The 10,164-nt window shown below is 37.0% G+C and overlaps 1 pseudogene; it reads right to left on the minus strand.

The window, feature by feature from the left end:
• Positions 1 to 297: 297 nt before the first annotated feature.
• LOC142180746 (6,7-dimethyl-8-ribityllumazine synthase, chloroplastic-like) lies at positions 298 to 9,915 on the minus strand (annotated as a pseudogene).
• Positions 9,916 to 10,164: the final 249 nt, after the last annotated feature.

Below are 10,164 nucleotides of genomic sequence, written 5' to 3' on the forward strand. Positions count from 1 at the left end.
TATCTTTTGAGACGCTTGAGAGAAGTAAACCTTGGACAAGTAGGACATCTATCTTCGGCCAATATCGTCTTCTAATTAATTAACCTATGCAATTTCTCAAGTTGAGTTCAAATTGTTGATTTTGAGAGCTCGGCGAATTGTTTTGCTTCAACCATATTTTTTCTCGAAGTCGCAATTCGCATTGAACCAATTTGACGTCAATAAATTCAGCATAAGAAATGATACTATTGTCCAATATAAATTTTGAAATAAGTGTAACTTTGTCTAAGAATATTTCTCCAAAAACTTTTAAAGGGATTACAGCTAGAGGTAAAGAGTAGGCGAGGAAGAAAGCCAAGAAGTAGAGGAGGGATCTTCTTTTTCTTTCTTTTTCTCCAAAATGGCTAGGTTCAATCAAATCGGGTGTCTGAGCAGCTACTTCAAATGGTGATGCGAACAAGATTCTTTAATTTTCAAAGGTAAGAATTACAATAATATTCTTGTAATAAACAGTGAGCTCGTAAGAAGGGCTTTTCCACCTGTTAAGGCTTCAGGTTGTGCTCAAACAAAGACATTACCTCACTAGCTGTCAATATTGCTTCGACACACTTTTATTCCCAGATTTTCACTGACGTAATTGAAAGCTTGCTTCAAGGTATCACATGTCAAAACACCAAATATGCAAGGAGTACCATAATTTAGATCTGCTGAAAGTACTCGAGATGCATGTCACATCATCATAGTGAGACATATCACCTCTGGTCACAACTCCAATATAGAATATTGCTTACTATTTCTATGACTTTCCCAACCATGATAAAAAATAGTCAAGAACCCACATAACGTCAACATCTGTCGAGTTAACTCTTGAAAGTATGCAAAGCTCCCTCCAAAAGCTTATTGGTGATAAGATCATTGAAACGTGCAACAATAACAACTAATAGATGGCCTTGGACAAAGGTAACAGAACCATTCAACTGACAAAAAAATATGTTTTCTACTCGCAATGTCTCTCAATTGCATACTAGATCGAAACCTTGAGATGAGTAAATGATAGTGCAGGTGAAGAGGTTATGCTTTATCTGTGGAAAGGCAAAGACAAAGAATAACAAGTAGAATGCAGTTGTGTGGGATTCACAGTTGTTATACGAGGATGAAGATTGCATTGAAAGTCGCTATTAATTTTTTTTTAACTCTCTTAGGACTTGGGATAAATATAAATTTACTTTTCTTGTAAGTTTTGACGAGGGATAGACTTTGATTTTCTTCTTTATATAATAAGCAAGTTGGTCTTAGAGTACCAATATTCATGCAAGAATTTCTCGGCGTGTCCCATGCCTTTTCGTCAATTTCTGCGTGTCCCATGCAGGATTCATACTTAATTCAAGCTTTATTTTTGTTTCAACCATTTGAGTGCCTTAATACCAACATAATCAACCCGACAATGTACTTGATACATTAGTTCAAATCATTATATACTCTTAAAGAAATCTATGAATGAAGAAAATTAATGATCTTCAAATAGCTTAACTTATGAGGAAGTGAAATTCCACCACTTGGGGAGTCGAGTCACAATATCAAATTGCGTATGCAAGAAGAATCCATCAATAATTTTGGACCAAGCACTCTAAGAGATGAAATAATCAATCTAAGAGAAACTATATTATAAAAATAAATTAGTATCCATAACAAGTGATCAAGCATGTGTAACATGATAGAGGTATGTACTTATCATAATATAAAAAATTAGCAAATTCATAGGGTGTGTTTTGTATGAACGAAAATATTTTTGTTGAATTTTTTTTCTACTTTTTCATGTTTAGTTAACTTAGATATTTTGAAAAATAATTTTCTTAACAACTCATTTTTCTCTCATCAGAAAAAAATGACTTTCCTAGAAAAAATATAAAACTATTTTTTAAAATTCTCCTTCAACCTTCCCTAACCCCATCCTCAACTCCACAATCCACCCTCGATATCCCCGCCATACGACCCTCGACCTCGCCCTGACCATCCCGTACCTACACCCACCATGTCACCACAACCCCTTCCTCCCTCCCACTTCTCTCTCAAGGTCAAGATTTAGGGTTGAGGTTCGGGGTCAGGATCGCGATCAATGTTCAAGGTTCAGGGATGGGGTTAGGTATGAGGTACAAGGTCGAGGGATAAGATATGTGTCAAAGGTTTGGGATTAGGGTTCGGATTCGAGATCATGGATGGGTGTCGTGGTTGAGGTTCGTGGTTTGGGTTTAGGGTAGGGTTCAAGGTTGAGTTCGGGGTCGAGGTCGGGTGTCATCGTCAGGTGTAAAGTTCAGGGTCAGTGTCAGAGTTGGGCGTTAGGGTTTGGAGTCAGGGTCGAGGTTTGAGCTTGATGGTCAGGGTTAGATAATTGGGGTTCCGGGTGGGGATGGGGTTCAGAGTCGGGATCAAGTGTAGGGATTGTGATCGAGTGTCTAGGACGGATTTCAGAGTTAAAGTCGGGGTTTGGGGTTTGGTTTTAAGTTACATGTGCGGTTCGGGGTAGGGTGTTTTGGTTGGGATAGGGGATTGGATTCGGGGCCAGGGATGGATGTTGGTGTTGGTATGGAGGTTCAGATTTGATATCATGATTTGGGGTGGGGGTGAGGGTTCATCTTGGGTTTAGGATATGGGTTGTGGTTTCAAGCCTGGTTTGGAGTCAGGGTTGGGGTTTGCAGCCGGGCCTAAGCTCGACACATACCCTAACCTAGCCCCAAAACTCACCTCGACCCCAACATTCGACCCATATCCTAACCTTCGACACTAACCTTGAACTTGAACCTCGAGAGCGACTCCGATTTCGACCCTACCTCAGACCCGATTGATGTCACGACCCAAATCCCATAATTGATCGTGATGGCGCCTAACTCTACTGTTAGGCAAGCCAACAATTAAATCAATACGTTAATAGTAAATCCAAAATTCATTTCAAAATAGTTAAATAAATAAAGAGTGTTAGAGATGTTATTATTTTATATGTTCGAATGTGGACGAAATATAAACCCGAAATCATATAGAATACAATCATGAGCAAAATCTAAATCCTCAAAATTCGGTGTCATGAGTGCATGAGCATCTACTGAAAGGTACATGTCACAACCCAAATCCAATAATAGGTCGTGATGGCACCCAATTATGCTGCTAGGCAAACCAACGCATGAACCTCCACTTAACTATCCATCTTAAAATTTTAAAATCAGGAATTTTATTAAATAAATAGAATAAAATCTAGTACTCATAGAAACCTGTACTTTTTCTTTAGCAAATTTTCAAATATAAATAAATCATAAAGTGACGTGATAATAATAACGTAAAATAAAATAATGAACATTCACTAAGAACACCCAAAACTCAGTATCACAAGAGCAAGAGCATCTACTAGAACAATACAACATTACCACAATATCTGCCTGGAATATAAAATATACAAGATATAATAACTGAATAAGATGGAGACTCTGTGTGTTGCGAATCGTAGCATAGAATTCAACTCACCATAAAGTCCCTTCAGCAGCTGCGCCAATGTGCCAAGATGACAACCTAATGTACATGCCTCAGTACCTGCACATTCAGTGCAGAAGTGTAGCGTGTGTACATAAATCAACGCATACGTAGTAAGCATCTACCTTAACCCCGAAGAGGTAGTTACGAGGGGTCGACATTCACACTTACTAGTGGTCGTATAAATCAAATATAATAAGATAGACAAATATGAAACATGGTAAGTAAACAGTGAGAATATATATACGCAAATAATACAGTCTACAACTGAAAAGTGAACAAAAGTTCTCAATTATCGGATATCTCCTCAAATGGAATATGTAATGTTCAACATCAAATCAACAATCACATCTCAAGTCAAGAAACTCATGAGTACGCGGACTCCTTATCAAATATTTTGCATGATTCTGCCGAGGCAAGCGGCCCGATCCCATAAGAATATTTTATAGAACTGCCGAGCGGAATGGCCTGATCCTATAAAAGTGTGACACATAATCATGCCGAGGCGAACGACCCGATCCCATAAGAATATTATACATGATATTACTGAGGCGAATGGCCTGATCCCTAAGAATATGTTACTCTACCGAGACGAACGGCCATATTTCATAAGGGTGTGTTACATGATACCGTCGAGCCGAACGACCCGATCCTATAAGAGTATTGCTGGGACGTTCAACCCGATCCCATTAAAATATGAAACTTTGACGGGTCACTGACCTCATTCATGAATATATGTGTGAGTTATAAAATTCGAGAAAAATAATCGGACGAATACGCACAACGCGGAAGAAATTCGTAAAGAAAAGTACAATCACGGCTAATCAAGTAGCTCGTCAAGTATCTAAAATAGCAAGTCTGATATTTTACGCGAGTCTAATCTCAAGATAAATGTAAATTAAAGTATTTAAACATGCAAGAATAACTCAAATAGTACAATTAAATCATGGTGTGAGTCTAAGGCCTCATTTGTTTGCACTTAATGGAAGGTTGAATCTTAATCATTCAGATCTCAGACATTAAATGCATTTATTTTTAAAGTCTGAATCTTAATTATTCAGATCTTAATCATTAAGTGTGTTTATTTTTTTACTTAACAACCATTTAATAGGTCTAAATAGGTCTGTATAGTTAAGATCTATAATAGAGACTTAATTTTATTAAGATGTTATCATTCATATTCATTATTAACTGCCTCCATCGCCTACCACCATGCCACCCATTAAGGTTGTACTGTGGGCCGGTCTGGGCCCAGGACCGCGGTCCAAACAGGCCTAATGGGCTGGTTCAAGTGGGCTTGGGCTTAAGTGGTGCAAAAGACCGTGGCGGGCCTGTTCAACACAAATAGGCCGTGAGCCTGGGACCGGCAGGCGGGTCTGGGCCGGTTCAACCAGGCCCAATGGGCTAAACGGGCCCCAACGGCAAAAAACAAAAAATTAAAAAAATGCCCAACGACTAGATTTTAAAATCTGACCGTTGGGTTTCAAAATTGGTCCGTTATGCACTTTAAAAAATAGTCATTTGGCCCCCAAACTTTGCTTTAACCCCAAACTTTTTATAATTACATTTTTTCCCAATTCTCAACTATAAATACCCCTCATTCTTTCATTTTTACTCACAAATTCATCAATATCTCTCAATCTCTCTCTAATTTTCTTCTATAATTTCTTACTTTATTATTGCAATTTCGTGAAAAATTGTGAAGTTGGTGAATTGAAGTATTCAAGTCTTCAACGATATTCAATTTTCAAGAAGTTGTTCGTCAATTCGGTAAACTCGTTTCAACTCTTAAGTTTTAATATTATAGTTTTGTTAGTTTTATTTAGTATAATTATAATTAATATGACATTTTCTTTGAAATTTTTTTTGGTGGTAAGGGTAAGGGAAAATCTAAAATTGGTGAATCTAGTAGCCAAGCTACTATTCTTCCCCCGGCTCCCCGACCCAGACTTGTTACCCGTCCTCCTCCACCTATTATTCTTGATAGTGATAACCCTTGTTTTCAATTTTCCGATAGTCAATTTTTTCATGATGTTGCACTGGGTCAACAATTAAATGAAGAAGTTATGAATGCTCTTTATCCTAATGAAACTATCTTTGAAAATGATGAGGAAAATGATGATTTAGATGAAACGCAACCGGATTTAGATGATACACCTACTAGTCCTGTTAATAACCCAAATGATGCCCCGCCTGACCCTCCTATAGTAACCCTTACTTTTAATAGACAACCTGCTAAACGGCCTGAAACATCTCTTGTTTGGTACTTTTTTACTCAACTAAGAGAACAAAATAAGGCTAAGTGTAAAACTTGTGGGTCTCAACTAGTTCATAAATTTACTGGAGACCGTAGCAGTACGGGTAGTTTGACTAGACACATATTGAAACACCCTAGAAATAAAGCTAGATTTTTACAAATGAAAGCTGCGTAAGAGGGGACAAGTGTAGATACTACGGTTAACCCTAGTACAGACTCAAATCTAGTTCAACTGGGAATTAACACTGTTACCGGTGGCATTTTATATTATGATCCAAATAAAGATCGTGAAGGATTGGCAAAAATGGTTACTGTTATGTGTTTACCCTATAGTTTTCCTTCTAACCCTCATTTTGTGCATTATATTAGAAGAGTTTTTAATCTTACTTATAAAGGATGGCCTCGCGCAACTGTAAAGAGCGATATTTATAAATATAAACATGAATATGAACAATATTTGCGCTATTTATTTACTCATATAGATTGTCGCATTGCTATTACTACTGATATTGGTAGAAGTGGTAATGACTGTGATTATCTAACTGTTACAAGTCATTGGATAGATGAGGAGTGGATAATGCAAAAGTGCATTATTGCTTATAGAATAATTAATTCACGCCACACAAGTAAGTTTATTGCTAACACAGTTGCAGATATTTGTAGATATTTTTGCATTAGAGATAAAATTATGTCGGTTTCAATGGATAATGCTTCTAGTAACACTAACGCTATAGGCTTGCTTACAACTACACTAAATCCTGCATTTAGTAGTATTTTTCATGTTAGATGTATTTGTCATATTTACCATTTAATCATCGGTGCTGGTATGAAAGTTTTAAATGTAGAAATTGAAAAGGTTAAAATGGCTCTTAATTGACTTTTTTTATTCAAACCATAGAAGTAGACTTAGAGACTATTTTAAAAAATGTGATGAATTTGGCCTTAGAGAAAGAAAGGTTCCTAAACCTTGTCCGACTAGATGGAATTACATGTATGAAAGTTTAGTTGTTGCATATGAATATAGGAACCCAATAAGCGCAACGTATAATACTCGTGTAGGTGAGGTGATGATGATGAGCACCTTACAAATCAAGATTGGAGTAATGTTAAAATGCTTGTAGACTTTTTAGAACAATTTCATATTGCTACAAATAAATTATCTGGCCAATATTATCCTACTATTTCTAACTGTTTAGTTTATATTGCAGCACTTGTAGATTTATTTACTCAATTTTCAGAGGGTGGAGTAATTTATCAAGAAGCTATTAATTCTATGCAAGCTAAGTTTAAAAAATATTTTTTCCCTATCCCCCTTATTTTGGTGTTGCTGCATTGTTAAATCCTACAATGAAATTAGGAGGTCCTCACTTTTGGTATTCAAAAATTTATAATGCTTTATCACTTTCAGCTGAGGAATTTGCTACACTTGGAGATGCAAAAGCCTCAATTAAAATAAATGCTCAAACAATTTATAATGCTTATCAACTTGCCTTAGATCAAACTAGATCAAATGTTCCAACTCCTACTTCGTCTAGTTCGCAAGCATCTAAAAGAACTGCGGGCCTAAAAGCCCTTAGTTCTTGGAAGGAGTTCAGGGGTTCTCAAGGTGATAATTTTGGTGATAATTCACAACTAAATGAGCTTCAAGTTTATTTGTCGCAGAGAGTTGAATCAGAGAATCCCAACGGCTCCTTCAATGTTTTGGAATGGTGGAAGGACAAACAAAAACACTCTCCGGTTCTTTCAAGGATGGCTCGAGATATTTTAAGTGTTCAAGCTTCAACAGTGACATCGGAGAGCGCATTCAGTCAAACGAGACTTCAAATCGGTGATCATAGAGCGTCTATGAGGGAGAGCTTGGAAAAATCAGTACTCTTCAGAGATTGGATCCGTTCGGAAAGAAGAAATTTTGGACCTACAGAATCACAACCGGAGATAGATGAAGCTTATGAAGAAATGCTAGCGGAACTTGCGCAGGATGCTGCTTCGCCCGGAAGCGGTGATCAACAAGCTTCTTTTCCACCACCACCAACGGAAATTCCTCCGGACCTTGAAGGATTTATGAAATTTGTTAGAGATAATACATAGACTAACATGTAACTTGTATTTTGGCAAATCTTCCTTAGTTTTGTTTTTCCTTTTAATGGTGGTATTAATACCTTGTTGTGCTCATTCTATTGGGGGGAGGAAGACTAAGAAAGATATTGCCATTTTTTGTTAATGTCGTAATAGTAAAATATATAAGACATTCCCTTGAATATTTCTTTGTAATTTATTTTGTGTTTAAATTTGATATAGTATATATATTATATATCTAATACATATAAACTATATATATATATATATATATATATATATATATATATATATATATATATATATATATAATTATATATACACATAATACACCCTTATATATACATACTATATATATTTATATAGCTATATATAAGCAATTTATACTAGTATATACATATATAATTTACAAGAAAGTGCCTTAGATAAAAAAAAATAGCCCGTGTGTGTGTGTATGTGTATATATATATATATATATATATATATATATATATATATATATATATATATATATATATATACACATATATATAAGGCAATATATATTACATAAGGCAATATATAATTATATATATACATAATATATATACTATATATATTTATATAGTTATATATAAGCAATTTATACTAGTATATACATATATAATTTAAATGAAAGTGCCTTAGATAAAAAAAATTTAAAAAAATAGCCCGGAATGAAAAAAGCCTTTTAGGCCTGCGGGCCCGACCCATTTAGCCTGGGACCATGTGGGCTTAGGATCACCGTGGGCCGGTTCCACACATTGGGACCATTTAGCTCGGGACTGTTTGGCCCGGGACCGTCTCAGCCCGGCCCGCCTCAAGCCCAAGCCCGTTTGGCCCGACCCGTTTGACCTGGGCCCAGACCACAATACAACCCTACCACCCACCACCACCACCACCATATTCAATCATAGCCGCCACCATCATCGACTACCACCACCCACCATCCCCACCACTCCCACCTCTATCATTCTCAACCACAACAAAAACTCATCCATCTCAACTAGTACAACTAACCACCCCATCACCATCAACAAACATAGCTGGCACTGTCCATCATTATAAACCACCACCACCACCCGCCATTATTAATTGTTACCACTCACCACCGTCATCCTCAATCATAATCGCCATTGTAAGTACGTGATTTTTGCCCTATATGAGAATTACTCCCAAAAAATGCAAAATCAAATGATTTTCCTTGGTGTTCAATTTTGTGAGATTTTGTGATATTTTTGGATAATTATTTGTATTTGTCTATGTTTGTTTATTTGTAAATTAATAAAAAAATACAAAAATATGTCGCATTTGCATGTAGGATTTAATTCTATAATTGTTATTGATTAAATTTGTTTACAAAAAATTAAAAAATTACAAAAATAGGCATTTTTTTGCATTTTTAGCATTTAACGTCCAAATATACAATTTTATGCTTAATTATTACTTAATTGTGCGTTAATTGTTATGGGGAGTTAATTTGCGTTTTTATAACTTAATTTAGTTCTTAATAATAATTTAAGTATTTTTATAATTTAGTTTTAGAAAATAAAAGAAGAAAAGAGAACAAAATACAAAGAAAAATCGGATTGGGCCACTTCTTCAATTTTCAAACTACAGGCCCAAATAATGGCCCAACCTTCCCCATGACCCGGTCCATCTCCAACCGGGTCGACCCGGTCTGCCCCATTAACCCAAATACCCAAACCCCTCTTCATTTTTGTCCAACACAAAACAAAAACAAAAAATAAAAAAACCAAAAAACCCTAAAAAACCTAAAGAAGATCCGCCCCCCCTTTTCTTTCTCTCCATCTTCTCCAAGTTTTCTCACACACACATCCATGGCAGCTCATCCATGGCTGGCCTTGAACCCATGCCCGTCTGCTTCTTCTCCTTCACCATCTTCAAACCCGCGACATCCACCACCACCTTGCTACGTCTTCGTCGTCAACCACCATCGCCATAGCTGCCCTCCCATGGTGGAAACCCCACTGTAAACGATCCCTCCTTCCAGCTCCTCCATGCTGCTCGCAGCTGCCCCATGAACAATCCTTCTGCTTCATCATCTTCGTTTCGTCGACTTCGAGTTGGGTGGTCGAGCTCCCGAGCTCCAGCCATGGACGCGGGGCTTCGCTTCACTGCTCCTGTTTCTGCGTCAAGCTGCTACTGCGTCAGCCTCCTTCTTCACCAGCCACTGTTGCCTCACCTTCGTCTTCTTTTCCACCATTGTTGTGTCGACCATTGTTGCTGCTGGCTGCTTGTTTCTGCTTTGGGCTGCTGCATGACTGCTGCGTCCAGCCATAAATCGCCATCGC

This window comes from Nicotiana tabacum, chromosome 5 (genome assembly GCF_000715075.1).
Source record: "Nicotiana tabacum cultivar K326 chromosome 5, ASM71507v2, whole genome shotgun sequence".
Lineage (NCBI taxonomy): Eukaryota > Viridiplantae > Streptophyta > Magnoliopsida > Solanales > Solanaceae > Nicotiana > Nicotiana tabacum.